The 17,306-nt window shown below is 37.5% G+C and overlaps 1 protein-coding gene and 1 pseudogene across 5 annotated transcripts in view; one reads left to right on the top strand and one right to left on the bottom strand.

Annotated features, from left to right (window-relative positions):
• The window catches only part of RABGAP1L (RAB GTPase activating protein 1 like), a 765,564-nt gene that overhangs the window by 709,364 nt on the left and 38,894 nt on the right, over positions 1-17,306 (bottom strand). The window lies entirely within an intron of this gene.
• Positions 9,215-9,952, top strand: LOC125155646 (claudin-6-like; annotated as a pseudogene).

Here is a 17,306-nt window from a genome sequence, read left to right as displayed (position 1 = left end):
TGCCACGTAGTATTCCATTGTGTATATAAACCACAATTTCTTTATCCATTCATCAGTTGATGGACATTTAGGCTCTTTCCATAATTTGGCTATTGTTGAGAGTGCTGCTATGAACATTGGGGTACACGTGGCCCTATGCATCAGTGCTCCTGTATCCCTTGGATAAATTCCTAGCAGTGCTATTGCTGGGTCATAGGGTAGGTCTATTTTTAATTTTCTGAGGAACCTCCACACTGCTTTCCAGAGCGGCTGCACCAATTTGCATTCCCACCAACAGTGCAAGAGGGTTCCCGTTTCTCCACATCCTCTCCAGCAAAAAATATTTTGAAAATATACTCAAAATTTTTAATGGCATTTGATTTTATATTTTTCTCTTGGTTTTTCTGCCATTATTATATATGCCATCTATTCAAGAGTAAGGTTGATAAAATTATATAGTCACTTACTTCCTGGAAAACCAAGGTCTGTACAATTCAGAGTCCCATAAACTTGGCTTAAGACTAATAATCAGTTTTGTGCCCAGCAGATACAGGCATATGGTCAAGGGGGGAAAAAAATCATCACAAGACAGAAGAATTCATCACTCAAGTATCCACTGTATAGTTATATCCCCCCTTGATATAATAAAACCGAAGTTTTGTGATATGTGGGTCACCATCTAACATTTGGTATCTTGTATGATACTGCATAAAGCACATATCACAGTTCTTTCTAGCCCAATGTATCCATGAGAAAAGGCATCTCACTTCTATGAACACACTTGTTTTATCTGAAAATAAGGTATTGGACTAGTTAATCTCCAAGATCTCTAAGCTCTAGCTTCTACACATCATTTATCTTCTGAATATTTGAAGAACAAATATTTCTTTAAAAAGCTACAGCACAGGGGCGCCTGGGTGGCGCAGTCGGTTGAGCGTCCGACTTCAGCCAGGTCACGATCTCGCGGTCCGGGAGTTCGAGCCCCGCGTCAGGCTCTGGGCTGAGGGCTCAGAGCCTGGAGCCTGTTTCCGATTCTGTGTCTCCCCCTCTCTCTGCCCCTCCCCCATTCATGCTGTGTCTCTCCCTGTCCCAAAAATAAATAAACGTTGAAAAAAAAAAAATTAAAAAAAAAAAAAAGCTACAGCACAGAGAAATTAAATAATCTAACAAGTTACAGAGCCTGAAACAAAACGTATAAATCCTCAACTGAGAAATCTATTTACTAGCATATTACCTTTCCAAAGACTGGTAATTATTACACTATTACAAACATTGGATTCCAATCAATTGTCTCTTCTGCTCTCACATAACACAGTCTATCAAAGTATACCAAAATATAACACCAAGCAGAATTAAGAGGAAAAAGAAGTGAATTCATGTTTACTGTGTTTCGCCACAATAACTGGCACTAACAGAGGAAATGCTAATTACCAATTTGTTGGGTATAGCAGAGAGAATCAAGGTAGCAACCAAAACTTCGTGAACTTGGCAACCTGACCTGGTTCCTACAGTTAAGAGAAAGACTAAGAGATTTGATCCACACAAGATCAGCAATGAAGGACACCTCAGTCATTGCACCAACACAACTAAAAAAAAGAAGTCAAGTGATATTTTTTAATTGTTTTTCTTTTCCTATTAAGTCTACAGACAAAGATCTGATCTCTGTCTTTGAAGCACAGAGCCCTCTGGGTTTAGTATAACACTGAATGTTTCTGAGATATGCCTGACTTAACACCTTTTAACCCTCAGAAGAAATTTAAATACATAAAATCCAAATGCTTCTTGGCATACAGTGTGAACGTTTGTATGTTTTATGCATTTATCTCTGTCTAGTTCTGCAAGAATTAGTGAGCCACATAAAAGAATTAGAGTTCTTGAAAATCCCTCAAGTTAACTAGGTTTCAAGAAGAGGTATTTTTTTCCTTGATTTGGTAAATTTATAACAAAGAAGAGGTACTATACTTCAGACTACTTTCTAATCTTTTCAGTAAAATGATTCAATGGGGTGCTTATGAGGAAAGTTAAGTAGTATGAAAAAAAGTTTTGAAATCCTAAAAAAAGGACTTCCAAATTGTGTTGCACAAATAAAACAAACACAAAGGCACAGAATAATCTGAAGAAGTTTAATATTTAGGAAATATTTTGACATGTACCTAACATTTCATAAGAGTTTCTATTATATAACGTCATGCATCTACAAAAGCAAAAGGGAAGAGGGTCCTTGCTAAATTGAAACTATAAACTATAAACTAAGTCCCTGTTCATTGGAAAAATAATTCAAAGTAAAAACTGTTCTAGTACTAGATTTTTCTACTTTACAAATTTGCACTCTCACGAGGCAAACAAAACCCGAAGATACTTTATATAATTAGAAGAACAAGTTATTCAATGACTCCATAACCATTTCTATTGACTATCCCACCTACTATCAGATGTTTTTAAATGTGTTCTGAGGTTTTAAATAGGCAAGGTGTGATAAAAAAAAAATAAGTCCTCAGAAATCCAGTATCTGACAGTTTCTCATGTTGTTGAATGTGCATGTTGATGTCCATCTTGGTAGTTGTCACGCCTTTGAATCTTGGATCACAAGCCACAGTACACTTGCTGCACACTGAGGGCAGAGATAGGAGTATTAGAGCCCCAGGTTCTAATGCCACTCCATTAACTAGATTCTTCCAGTTAATTTTTTAACAAGCATTCATTGTTGTTGCTGATGTTCAACACGTTATTTGGCAAGCATAGCTACATAGTAGTCTCCTCCAAATGGATACCTAAGAGACATTTCAAACTCAACATACTCAGAAACCATACTTCCAACCTTTCCCCTAACCCACCTATCCTCACTCCACACCACCCTCCTGCAGATTTTCTCATCTCAGTTGATGGCAACTCCACCCTTCTAGTTACTCTGGACAAAATTATCAGTCATGCTACTCCTCTTGTTCTCTTTTTCTCCTTCCTCAAACTAACTCTCTCTCTCTCCACTCCCTCACCTTACATCTACAACATCTGGAAATTACTTTGGTTCTACCTCCAAATTACATCCAGAAATCATCCATTTCTCACCACTATTACTGCCACCACCAAGCCCCAGCCCCACCTACCATCATCTCTTACCTATATTATTCTAGGCCTTCAAAACTACTCTCTCTGCTTCTTTACTTGCTCCCCTATGGTCAATTTTCAAAAGCAACCAGAATGATTCTTCTAATTTAGTTCTTTCCAGTCCCCTGATCAAAACTCTCCAATGGCTCCCCCATCCTATTCATAATAAAAGCCAAGTGACCTTCAAGGCCATTACATGTCTGCACTATAAAGTCACCCCTCCTCACCACTTCCCCCACCCCATCTTACCTTACCTTTGTGACTTATCTTCTACAATTCTCCCCCCTGTAGTCTCAATTCCATCTAAAACAAGCTCCTTGCTTTCTCTTAAACCACTTGACATGCTTTCTCTGGCTGTTGCAAAACAGAACACTCTTCGACCAGATATCTAACATGTTTACTTCCCTGTTCACATCTTTACTCAAATTTCATCCTCTTGAAAGACCTGCCCTGATTGTCTTATCTCATACTGCTTCCCCACCACCAATTTCCAACCCCCATTTATCCTGATCTGCTTACTCTTTCTTTCCCAGAACACTTATTTTCTAACATACAATCTGATTTACTTTTGTATTATATTTACTGTTTACTGTCTGTTTCTCCCACTAGGATGTAGCATCTTCAAAGGCAAGGATATTTGTTTTATTCACCTAGAAGAATGTCTGGCATATAGCAGACAGAAAAATATTTGCAGAATAAATGAATTAGATTACCCAAGGTGAGTAAATTCAAAGTTCCTAAAACCCAAAGAGCCATCTAATACCCCACAGCCTGATCAGAACTTTACCTCTAAAGGATGATAACAGCATTGACAGTTTCTTTCACTGGGTAAATAACCAGCATACACTTGTTATTATATAGAATTTCCACAGGTTTAAGATATAATGAGGTAACTTTTTTTAAGTTTATTTATTTATTTTAAGGGTATGTGGGTGGCTCGGTCGGTTAAGCACCCAACTTCAGCTCAGGTCACAATCTCAGAGTTCGTGAGTTCGAGCTTCCCATCAGGCTCACTGCTGTCAACACGGAGTCCATTTTTGTATCCTCTGTCCCGCCCCCGCTCACACTCCCTCACTCAAAAATAAATTAACCTTAAAAAGAAAAAAAAAAGATTATTTATTTTGGAAGAGAGAGTGCACACAAGTGCACACGAGTTGGGGAAGAACAGAGAGAGAGAATTCCAAGCAGGCTTCACACTGTCAGTTCAGAGCCAGATGTGGATGGGGCTCCATCTCACCAACCAAGAGAGCTTGACTTGAGCCAAAATCAAGAGTCAGATGCTTAACCAAGTGAGTCACCCAAGTGCCCCTGAGGTAACTTTTAAAAGAAAACAGTAGGGGCACCTGGGTGGCTCAGTCAGGTAGGCATCCAACTTCAGTTAGGCCTCCAACTTCAGCTCAGGTCATCATCTCGCAGTCCCTGAGTTCAAGCCCCAGGACAGGCTCTATGCTGACAGTTCAGAGCCTGGAGCCTGCTTCAGAGGCTCACTCTCGCTCTCGCTGTGTGTCTGTCTGTCTCTGTCTGTCTGTCTCTCTCTCTCTCAAAAATAAACATTAAAAATATATATTTAAAAAATAAATAAATAAATAAATAATAAAAAATAAATAAGACAGTAAACTAAAATGTTAGAGACCTCCACACCAAATTTCCCATCTATGCAAGGAAAATGAGAACAGTGACAAATCAATGATATTAAGAAATGATTGTTAACATTTCTGAGAGTATGAAAATGGTGGTATTGTTATGAGAGAATCCTTGTCTTCTGGAAACGTATAGTGAATATTTACAAATTAACATGATGTCTGAGATTTGCTTCATAAAATCTGGGTGGGCACAGAGGAAACTAGATTGGTCATCATTTGATAACTGCTAAAGTTGATAAGAGGTTATAGGATTATATATTATATCATTCGCCCTAATTTTTTATGCTTGAAATTTGTATTTTATATGCTTAAAATGTGCCAAAATAGAAGAAAAAAATAAATAATAGTATGGACAGTTTAAAAAAAAAAAACCCACAAAAACAAAGCCTATATTTCCTTTAGCATCTAGCACGTGACACCCAAATATATGATGAAAAAAATAAAGTACATGTCAAAATTAAAGAACAGTTCCTAGAAACTTCCATAATGACAACAGCAAATTAAAACAAAAGAAAATGACCAAAGTGAGGCCCTCCTTCAGTGTCAAGGAAAAATGGCCTGCAATGTGATAGCACAGTGATCTCAGATTTGAATGACTGGAACAGAAAGGGGACCACCTCAAAAGGCTTTTCATCTTTCAACAAGATAAAAGGCACCATACTTTATTCTACAAAGGTCATTCATATAAATGCAAAATATAATCAAAAGGGACAAGAAAATGTGGCTGAAATTTTATGTACCAAATAACACTGAAACATAATTAGAAGGAATAGTAATAAAAATATAAAGAACCAATTTGACTAGAAAACAAATACAGCAAGAAACAAACACTATCTCAATCCCAGAAAAGGTCAAGTAAATAAAAAAATTTTTAAGGCATAGAAAACTCAAATCTTAGAAATGCTAAGGTAGTATAAACTAGATATACAAAACTTGAATCCTTCAAAACATAATTTCTATCACCTCTAGAACCAGTTTCAACAATCTCCCCAGCTAATTAAGTCTGCTCTAGTCCAATGATATTAGCCTATGGGGTTATACAATCAAAACAATTTTTTTAGAGCCACCCATCTAGCTTGTGTACAGATAAATGTTTGGGTTTCTTTAAATTCACATTCAAGTAGAGATAAAAATCTAATGGACTAAAAGTACAAAAAGGCATAAAATTTTCCCATCAGGAAAAGAAGCTGTTATTTATGCCAGCTTATCTTGCTAATGTGCCAAAGAGTAAGATGTGATATATGTGTTTCACATTCTAGGAATACCAGATTTTTAGCTACCACCTACATAAGAGCTTATATAAAAACATCTCAAGTACCTATTTTAGTTTGATTTTTCTCTTGCCTCTACTCTTATTTGCCAGAAAATCTCAAATTCTTAATAAAAAAACTGAAATAGGTACCAAAGATATTTTTATGCCATTAATTCCCAGTACAGTACAATGCACCCTGTTGCTGATCAAAATAATCTCATTCCTTTTTAATTACTACAAATATTTTCATTTTATAAAGATTTGTTTTCATGTAACCTAAACAATCACCTTAACTAACCAAAATACTATACCACATTTCAAAGAGTTAAAAATTCACCTATCGTAAATTTGCTCTCGTTAAGTCAAGTCCTTCAACCTAGGGATTATTTTATGTCTCTCCTGTTCTAAAAGACAAAAGTAATATCACAATCTGCAAAGTCATTATAGGACTGGTTTAATACAGTAAATAACTCCATAATGAACTAGACAATAATGTGTTATTACTTCATGAAACCCTTAAAAGTTATTATAAACAAGATCTAAACCGTATACACATTTTAATCATTACAGCACAAACACCTAAATATCAAAAAAAAAAAAAAAAAGCAGCAATTATTCATCATGAACTATTCAGGGGCACCTGGATGGCTCAGTTGGTTAAGCATTTGACTCTTAATTTCAGCTCAGATCATGTTCATGAGTTCGAGCCCCATGTCAGGCTCTGAGCTGTGTCAGCACAGATCCTGCTTGGAATTCTCTCTCCCTCTCTCCCCCCCTGACCCCACTCATGTTTTCTCCATCTCAAATGAACTTTAAAACAAGAAGAAGAAAAGAAATATTCAAATGGAGCGCCTGGGTGGCTCAGTTAAGCATCAGTTCAGGTCTGTTATCAGAGTCGTGAGTTCAAACCCTACATTGGGCTCTGTGCTGAACATGGAGCCTACGTTAAAAAAAACAACAACAAACATTCAATCATTTTACAGTCTCCAAATATACTCGACCTCTTAGAACCATTCTTTTCCTGAATCCCAAATATCATGGATAGGAAAAGGAAAAAGGACTAGTCATAATAAGAGTCTGCATTGTGAAGCAGTGCCTGCTCAAACATCCAATTCTAGATTTCAGCTCAGGTCATGACCTCACAGATTGTGAGTTTGAACCCCGCACTGGGCTCCGTGCTGGCAGGGTAGACCCTGCTTGGGATTCTCTCTTTCTCTTTCTCTCTCTCTCTGCCCCTCCCGAGCTTGTTCTAAGTAAATAAACTTAAAAAAAAAAAAAAAATCTGTATTGTGAAAAAAGATCCTAGCTGATTGTGATATGCATATTCAACCGCATTAAATATGCCCATCCTGAAGGACTTACACTATTGGAATCTCCTTATCTAATTTAATTTATACAGTACTCATTCAACTAACAATTATTAAGTGACAGGGAATATGGCAAACAATGAAAATACATTCATATAGGGGAGCCTGGGGTGGCTCAGTCAGTTAAATGTCCAACTTTAGCTCAGATCATGATCTCACAGCTTGTGGGTTGGATTCCCACGTCGGGCTCTGTGCTGACAGCTCAGAGCCTGGAGCCTGCTTCAGATTCTGTGTCTTCCTCTCTGCCCCTCTCCCAATCGTACCATGTCTCTCTCAAATTTTAAATTAATAAAACCATCTTAAAATTGTTAAAAAAAAAAAAAAACAGAAAATACATTCATACAAACTGTGGTTCTCTGCTCTCCAGGAAAAGGTGCCAACCATATGCCCAGAACTCCAAGAATATCTATATAGACCACAACAGATTTTTTAAAAGCAAGACATCAGCAGTACTGTGTTCTGCTTAAGAAACAAGTAATAAAGTAGTACAGCAATGAGAAGGATTACCTGTGTGCATCAGAGGAGTTATTTATGAATAACCCAAATTTAGAAGTGAACAAATTCCATGGTTTTTCAAAGTATATTAAATGGAGCATTGAGGAATTCTTTCACCAAGAGGAATCTAAACACAGCTCCCACCATCCACCATGGGTGAGATGGGGCAGTGTCTGAGTTTGGGACTAAACCTACTTATAAGAGTTCAAGCCCTAATAAACATTGACAATTAAGGCCTTAAAACCTGTTAAGCCCTCAACCAATAGAGTCGGCATACACACAACTGAGTTTAATCCTGCCTCCACCATTTACAAATTGTATGACCTTAAGTAAATCTCTCTAACCTTCAACTTCATCAAGTTTAAAACAGCAAAAACAATAATCCACCTAAGAGTTGTTGGGGTAAAATTAAATGATATTACGCATGTAAAAGCACTGAGCATACTTCCTGGCACTTAAGAAAAAAAAAGTTGAATACATATTAGTGACTATCATTTATTGTTTTTATGATACTATGAACCCTGGCTCAGTTATTACAGGAGTCTTAGCAGTATCACTTACCTTCAACTTATTTAAAGATTTAGTTTGATCCATCTCGTATAATACATCTCAAATTCTATCTTATGTTATGACCCATATTGGGCTAACAGAAATTTTCCACTATAAAAATGAAGAAGAAAAAAACTTCACATCCAAAAAGATACTACAATTCAAATTATGGACACTTGACTAAATAAACCAAATTTCTTCAGAAATAGATTTACTATAAGATACAGGAAAACATGTTTATAAAATTTCTAACTGACGCTCAAAACAAAATTATATACGTGAAACCAGAGCAGGAAGTTATGAAGAAGGAAGATTAGGAGAAATTGCACAGAGACAAAATAAAATGATTAACAAAGGCAAAACCACACCAGGTCTGGATTAGATATTCCACCAGAACAAATTAGTAAAGAAACAAGACAAAAAAATCAAATGTTTATCCTAGATTCGACAAAAAAATTAAGAAATACAAACACTGAGGTAAGAGAAATATGAGATCAGATCCCAAAGAGGCAATCATAAATTTAAAAAAATAACAATTCCGGGGCGGGGGGAGGAAGCTGAAGAGAGAATAGTAATAAAGCCTATAATAAAAACAATTCCTAACTATACCAGTTACTATTCTTAGCACTTTACATAAACTCTTTTAATTCTACCTTAAAGTAAGTCTGTTATTACCTCCATTTTACAGATGTGTAAACTAGGGCACAAAATGTTAAGAGCCTTGCCCAAAGACACTAGTATCATGGCAGGAATTGGAAACCAAGCAATCTGGCTCCTCAGTTTATAGTCTTAACCACTATACAATGTCTCTCTAAAATATATAATATCGGCCGCTCCTACAAATCCCTGTGGGCTCCTTTGCATCTCCTCTCAACTTTAAACTTGCTGTGGCTTCCGGTGGTCTGCAGACCCTGCAGATCATCCTAACCCTGCTTGGCTGGATGAATGCTCCTGCATTCTGTGCCCTGTCCCTTGTGGATGGTGACTGCCTTCATCAGTAACATCACCATGGTGGCCCAGGTGGCATGGGAGGGGCCGTGGATGTCCTGCATGGTGCAGAGCACAGGCCAGATGCAGTACAAAGTGTACAACCCACTGCTGATGCTGCCCCAGGACCTGCAGACTGTCTGCGCCCTTTGCGTCATCACCCTCCTGTTGGCTCTCCTTGGTCCGTTGGTCCACCTCACTAGAGCCAAGGGTACCACCTGCATGGAAGACAAGGAGTCCAAGGCCTGTCTGATGCTTTTCTCTGGGATCATCTTTGTCATCTTAGAAGTCCTGACCCTGATCCCCATCTGCTGGACAGCCCACACCATCATCCGGGACTTCAACAACCCATGGGTGCTCAAGGCCCAAAAGCCGGAGCTGGGGGCCTCCTCCTTCTAGGTAGAGCAACTCTTTGCCTCTTGTTGCTGAGCGAGGGGCTACTGTGCCACACCTGCCCCTCTGGGGGCGGGGGGGAGGGGGACAGTGGATACCATTACATGGCCCGATACTTGGTGTCTGCCACACATGTCACCTCTTGGGGTCCCTCCAAATACCCCATTAAGAATTATGTCTAATTCCAGTAGGGTAGTGGGGACTCCCTTGACAATAGAGCCTAATCCCCTGAGCTGGAGCCATCAAGATAGTGATCCAGACAGCTTGTGGTTGTTTTTATCTGTGTGTGTGTGCGCACGCGTGCACGCACACTTTTGGACGGGAGGGAGTATATTTCTAATCTGATAACCTAACCAAGAAATTCAGACACTCTCCTGGGCTCTGCTGCTGGTATTTCTCACCTTTGAATGATGGAGCCAAGGATGTGATGCTTCAGGTTCTGGATCTTTCTCCACCCTGGACATCCCCACCTTGGAGGCCAACCTGGAGCTGTGGACCACTGTGAAGGCTGCCTGCTGTTCAGACTGTCCCTGAAGTCCCTCCTTACTGGTCAGGCCTCTAGAAACCCCAGGGGCTCTTGAGCCTCAGATAGCCTTTAGAAGACCAGGTGATAAGTTACCAGAGAATGCCCAACTCAGTCTTCTGATCTCTAGCTCCTCTATCCTGAGTCACATCTCAGCCATGCTATGCACCCTGACCCTCTCACCTTCAGCCCCTGCACACTACTGCCATGCCTTCCCACATACACACTCACCAGTTTTTGCTAAATAAAGCATGTTCTGTTTCAAATGTGTGTGTGTATGTACGTATATATATGTATATACATGAAATGTTTCTAATGTTTCTAATTGAAGGAAAACCTGAAATGGGACATCTAAAGATTTTGAGTACACAAGGAAAAAATAATTAAAACATGCTAAAACCTAGATACATCCTAGTAAAAATGTTTTTTAGAAATCCTACAAAAAAACAAGGAGTGATAAAGAATTATCTACGAAAAGGAGAAGAGGGGAGGAGAATGAGGAGGACCAGGGAGAACAGACTTCTATTAATCTCAGACATAACCCTTTCCTCTGGGAAAGTACAACACAAATTATAATGAAGCAATCCTTAAATTTTCAGAGTGAAACAGAAAGATCAAAACCCAAGAACCCCATACCTATACACATACAAGACCAACTGCTTCTCAACTGGACAAAAATTCAGAAAAGAGAACACTCATATGATAAACTCTTCATGAAGATAATTACCCAAATATATATTTCAGGCTAACAAGAAACAAAATTTAAAAAGACATGGAAGCTAGTCTACAAAGAACAAAGAGTGAATAAAATCGATTACACAGTACTAAGACTAAACAACTACTGTTGATGAGTCATAAAACATTAAATGTAAAAAATTCCTGAAAAAACTGATTTTACACACTAAAAAATAACAGTTTGGGTCAAAATAACAGAGTTATCAACAAAACCCTAACAAGAAAGACAAAAATAGATATACATTTACATACATAAGATTTTTTACCTTCAGAGTTAACAGATATGGTTGATCCTTACTATTCACAGATTTTTGTATTTGTAAATTCACTTACTAAAACTTACCTGTAATCCCAAAATCAATATTTACAGCATTTTAGAAGTTATTTGCAGACATGCACAATGTGGGGAAAAAATTTGAGTCACCCAATACACATGCTTCCAACTGAAGGTGAACAAGGCAATGCTCTGCCTTCTTGTTTCAGCTCTCAAACTCTAAACAAGTGTCCTTTTCACAGTCTATTTATTGTCATGTTTTTACATTTTACTATTTCAAATGTCCCCAACTATAGTGCTGAAGGGCTGTCTGGTGTTCCTAAGCACAAGAACATGATGATGTGACATATGAAAAAACTACATTAGATAAGCTCCCTTCAGCCATGAGCTAAATCTACATGTTAAACATATATTAAAGAAGATCCCTTTAAACAGAAGTATACATAAAACAAGGTAATGTGTTCATCAGTTGATAAAAACTTGTGACTAGAAGCTCACAGGAACCTAATTGTACATGTCCCCTAGGAACTACTTTAGTATTTGCTAATTCAGTGTTTGTAGTAGCTGTGTAAGAACATAACTACCACAAATAAAGAAAATCAACTATATCTTGAATCTCCATATTGAAAATTAAAGAAACAGTTTGTTACAAATGTTTTCACAGAACACATATGTAACCAGTAGTAGAATAAAAAGAAACTGTGTATCATCATCTCTATTACTTGGATAAAGAATTAAGAACCATAATCTACTCACACAAAAAGAGATAGCAGAAATAAGGCAACAGCAAAAACACATAAAATTTTAAGAACATAAAGCCAGATGGATGTGAAAGGAAAACCAAAAGCCTGTCACATGAAAGTGAAAGGATTCTGCACTATACTAATCGTGACCAAAAACAATCAACAGAGGCAAAAAACCACAAATTTCCTTAAATGTAAGAACACAAAAATAAAGCTGGATTTCTGGTTTCCAGTTCCACATATTAAGAAGCTCAGAAATAGCCACTTCATGCTAATAACCAGTAAAAAGCTATACAAATTAAAAAATCAACAACTGTTCTTAGCTCCAAAAGATAGGTGAAGTGACAAGACAAACTGCTGCCCCCAAAACTGAACAGACTGTCAGGTAAATATAGAGAATCATAACCCACTGGAGCAGAAACTTCCATGGGAATCAGTGGTGAGGTAGGAAAACTTAAACTGTAATTGAGGCTCAGTGTGGGCAAGTCTGAGAGGTTTCCATTTGCATGGAACATCTTTTTCAATCCCTCACTTTCAGTGTATTTGTGTCCTCACATCTGAAGTGAGTCTCTTGTAGGCAGCATATAAATGGATCTTTTTTTTTTTTAATCCATTCAGCACCCTATGCTTTTTGATTGGAAAATTAGTCCATTTACATTTAAAGTAATTACTGATAGATCTGTACTTATTGTCATTTTATTGTTTTCTGCAGGCTTTGTAATTCCTCTCTTCTCTTGCTTTTTCCCTTTGTGATTTGATGAGGGTTTTTTTAGTGGTATGCTTAGATTCCCTTCTCATTATCTTCTGTGTATCCACTATATATTTTTGCTTTGTGGTTACCATGAGGCTTATGTATAACAACCTGTAACAATCTATTTTAAGTTGATAACAATTTAAGTTTGAATGCATTCTAAAGCTCTTTATTTTATCCTCCTGTACTCTGCCTTTTATGTTTTTGGTGGCACCTTTTACATCTTATCTTGTATAGCCCTTAACTAATTATTGTAGTTACAGTTATTTTTACTACTTTTGTCTTTTAACTTTCAAACTAACTTTGTCAGTGATTAGTCAACTACCTTACTATATATTTATGTTTACCAGTGAGATTTATACTTTTATATGTTTTCTTGTTACAACCTTGGGAACTTCGTCTTCAGCTTAAAGAAGTTCCTTTAACATTTCTTGTAAGGCTGATTTAGTGATGATGAACTCCTTTACTTTTGTCTGGAAAACTCTTTATCTCATATCCTTCAATTCTGAATAACTTTGCCAGGTGGAAGTTTCTTTCCTTCAGCACTTTGAATATATCATGCCTCTCCCTTCAAGCCTGCAAAGTTTTTGCTAAAAAAATATGATAATCTTATAGGAGTTCCTTTGTATGTAACAAGTTGTTTTCCTGTTGCTGCTTTTAAGATTCTCTCTTTAACTTTTGACATTTTATTATATAATGTGTCTTGGTGTGGGTCTCTCTAGGTTCATCGTTTTTGGAACTTTCTAGACTTCCTGGGTCTAATTGTCCATTGCCTTCTCTAGGTTAGGAAAGTTTTCAGCCACCATTTCTTCAAATAAGTCTGCCCATTTCTCTCTCTTCTCCTTCTGGGACCCCTATAATATGAATGTTAGACCACCTGATGTTGTCTCATAGGTCCCTTAAGCTAGCTTCACTTTTTTTCATTCTCTTTTCATTTTCCTGCTCTGATTGAATGAGTTCCACTACCCTATCTTTGAGTTCACTGATCCTTTCTCCTGCTTCATCTAGCCTGCTGTTGAACTCCCCCATTATATTTTGCAGACCAGTTATTGTATTCTTCAGTTCTGTGACTTCTATTTGGTACTTCTTTATATTTTCTAACTCTTTAAGTTCTTACTGTGTTCACCATTCTTCTCCCAGGTTCAGTAAGCATCTTTATGATCATTACTTTGAACTCTTTATCATGTAAATTATTTATCTCCATTTCATTAAGCCATTTTTCTGAGGTTTTATCTTATTCATTTGGAACCTACTCCTCTTTTTCCTCATTTTGTTTGACTTTCTATGTTTATTCCTGTTTTATTTTTTTTTAATTTTTTTTTCAACGTTTATTTATTTTTGGGACAGAGAGAGACAGAGCATGAACGGGGGAGGGGCAGAGAGAGAGGGAGACACAGAATCAGAAACAGGCTCCAGGATCTAAGCCATCAGCCCAGAGCCTGACGCGGGGCTCGAACTCCTGGACCGCGAGATCGTGACCTGGCTGAAGTCGGACGCTTAACCGACTGCGCCACCCAGGCGCCCCTATTCCTGTTTTAGATAAAACTGCCACCTCTCCCACTCTTGAAAGACTGGTCTCATGTAAGAGATGAACCTTATCATTCAATCATACTGGTTGTCTCTTGAACCTTTGTGATTGTCCAAGCAGCCTATTTTTCTTTTAGTTTGTTTGTTTGGGGTGAGAGAGGGCATGCACTTACTTACTTACTTACTTACTTTATTTATTTATTTAAAGAGAGGGCACACACAAGCAGGGGAGGGTCAGAGAGTGGGAGAAAAAGAATCCCAGACCCCATGCTGTCAGCACCAAGCCCAATGGGGGGCTGGAACTCACAAACCCTGAGATCATGACCTACGCTGAAACCAAGAGTCAGACACTTAACCAACTGAGCCACCCAGGTACCTCAGCCTATTTTATTTTTAATAGCTCCCAGTTGTTGAGGATATGCTGAGACCTGTCTGTGTCCCAAAATGGGGAGAAGGGAATATTAGTCAGCACCTAGAATCAGGTTGATTAGAAGCCAGACCCTCAGGCAGCAGGTTTTCAAGTACATAAATATAGACAGTCTTGTGGGACCACAAGGATAAGCCCTGCTGGCCACCAGACCAAGCAATCTGGAGATGTTTTCTGGGTGACAGTTGCAAAAACTGGTATGCAAAACTCATCCAACAATCAAAAATCACATCAACTGGCTACAAAAGACAAATCACATGATTATATCAGTAGATGGAGAAAAGCATTTCACAAAATCTAACACTCTCATAATAAAAACTCTTAGTACACTAGGAATTAAGGGAATTTCCTTAATTATCCTTTAAGGGATAAAGAATATGTTCACAGATGACATAATTGTTTATGTAGAAAATCTGAAAGAACTGACCAAAAAATTACTAGAACAAGCAATTACAGCAAAGTGGCAGGCTACAGGGTTAACATAAAAATCAATCACTTTCCTATATGCCAGCAATGAACAAGTGAAATTAAAAACACAATACCATTTACAATAGCACCCCAAAAATTATATATTTGGGTATAAATCTAAAAAATTATATACAAGACGTATATGAGGAAAAGCTAGAAAACTGTGATGTAAGATATCAAAGAAGAACTAAAGAAACAGAAAGATATTCCATGTTTGTGTATAGGAAGACTCAATATTGCTGTCAGTTCCTCCCAACTTGATCTATAGATTCAATGCAATCCCAATCCAAATCCCAGAAAGATACCCTATGGACGTCGAAAACTAATTCTAAAGTTTACAGAAAGACGCAAAAGACCCAGAATAATTGATACAATACTGAAGAACAAAATCTGGGGACTGACACTACCTGACTTACTATAAAGAGAAAGTAATCAAGATAGTGTGTTATTGGCAAAAGAACAGATAAATAGATGAACAGAACAAAATAGAGAGCACAGAAATAGACTCATACATATATAGTCGGACAATCTTTGACAAAGGAGCAAAAGCAATACAATGGAGAAAAGACAGCCTTTTTAACAACTGGTACAGAAACACTGGAAATCCATGCCAGAATATAAGGAATACAGACACAGACCTTACTCCTTTCCCAAAAATTGACTCAAAATTAGAGCACCTGGGTGGCTTAGTCAGTTGAGGATCCAACTTCAGCTCAGGTCATGATCTCACAGCTCCTGAGTTTGAGCCCCGAGTGGGGCTCTGTGCTGACAGCTCAGAGCCTGGAGCCTGCTTCGGGTTCTGTGTCTCCCTCTCTGTTTGCCCCTCCCCCTCTCATTCTCTCTCTCATTCTCTCTCTCTCTCTCTCTCTCTCAAAAATAAACAAACATTTTTTAAAAATTACTCAAAATAGATCACAGACCTAAATGTAAAATCAAAACTATAAAACTTATAAAAGATAACGCAGAAGCAAATCTAGATGACTTTTGGACTGGTGATGACTTTAAGATACAACACTAAAGAAATGAGCCATTAATGAAACTGATAAGATGGACTTCATTAAAATTAAAAGTTTCCACTCTGCAAAGATACTGTCAAGAGAGTGAAAAGACAAGCCACAAACTAAGAGAAAATATTTGCAATAGTGATATCTGACAAAGGAAACTTATCCAAAATAAACAATTCTCAAAACTCAGTAAGAAAATAACCTGATTTTTAAAATGGACAAAGATCTTAACAGACACCTACCTCATCAAAGATACAAACATGGCAAATAATCGTATGAAAACGAAGCCTATGAAATAAGATGAAGCTCCATATGTCATCAGAAAAATGCAAATTAAAACAATGAAATCCCACTACATACCTATTACAAGGACTGAAATCCTGAACAGTAACAAGACCAGATGCTGGTAAGAATACGGAGTAACGGGAATTCCCATTCATTACTGGAGGGAATGAAAAGTGGACATCCGCTGTGGAGAACAGTTTGGCAGTTTCTTACAAAATGAAACATATTCTGACCATACAATCCAGCACTCCTTGGTATTTACCAAAAGGAGTTGAAAATATGATAATGTCCACACAAAAACCCACACATGGATATTCAGAGCAGCCTTACTGATAATTACCAAACCCTGGAAGCAACAAAGTCCTTCTGTCCTACAGCCCTTCAGTAGGCAAATGGATAAACTGTAGTACATCCAGACAATGAAACATTATTCAGAGCTAAAAAGAAATAAACTATCAAGTCATGAAAAGACATGTAGGAAACTTAAATGTACATTACTAAGTGAAATAAGCCAGTGTGAAAAAGCTGCACACTGTAGGAGTCCAACTATATAACATTCTAGAAAAGACAAAATTATGTAGACAGTAAAAAGATCAATGGTTGACAAGAGCTGAGGAAGCAAAGAACAAAAAAGAGGATTTTTAGGGCAATGAAAACACTCTGTATGACACTAAAATAGTTGATATATGTCATTATATATTTGTCCAAATTCATAGGAAAAGTGAACCCTAATGTAAACTATGGATTTGAGCGGTAACAATGCAGATGCATCCATTCTAACAAATGTACCATCCTATGA

Source organism: Prionailurus viverrinus, chromosome F1, assembly GCF_022837055.1.
Source record: "Prionailurus viverrinus isolate Anna chromosome F1, UM_Priviv_1.0, whole genome shotgun sequence".
NCBI classification, from domain to species: Eukaryota; Metazoa; Chordata; class Mammalia; order Carnivora; family Felidae; genus Prionailurus; species Prionailurus viverrinus.
Note: the sequence above shows the minus strand (reverse complement) of the source record. Positions and strands in the feature narration are given on the sequence as shown.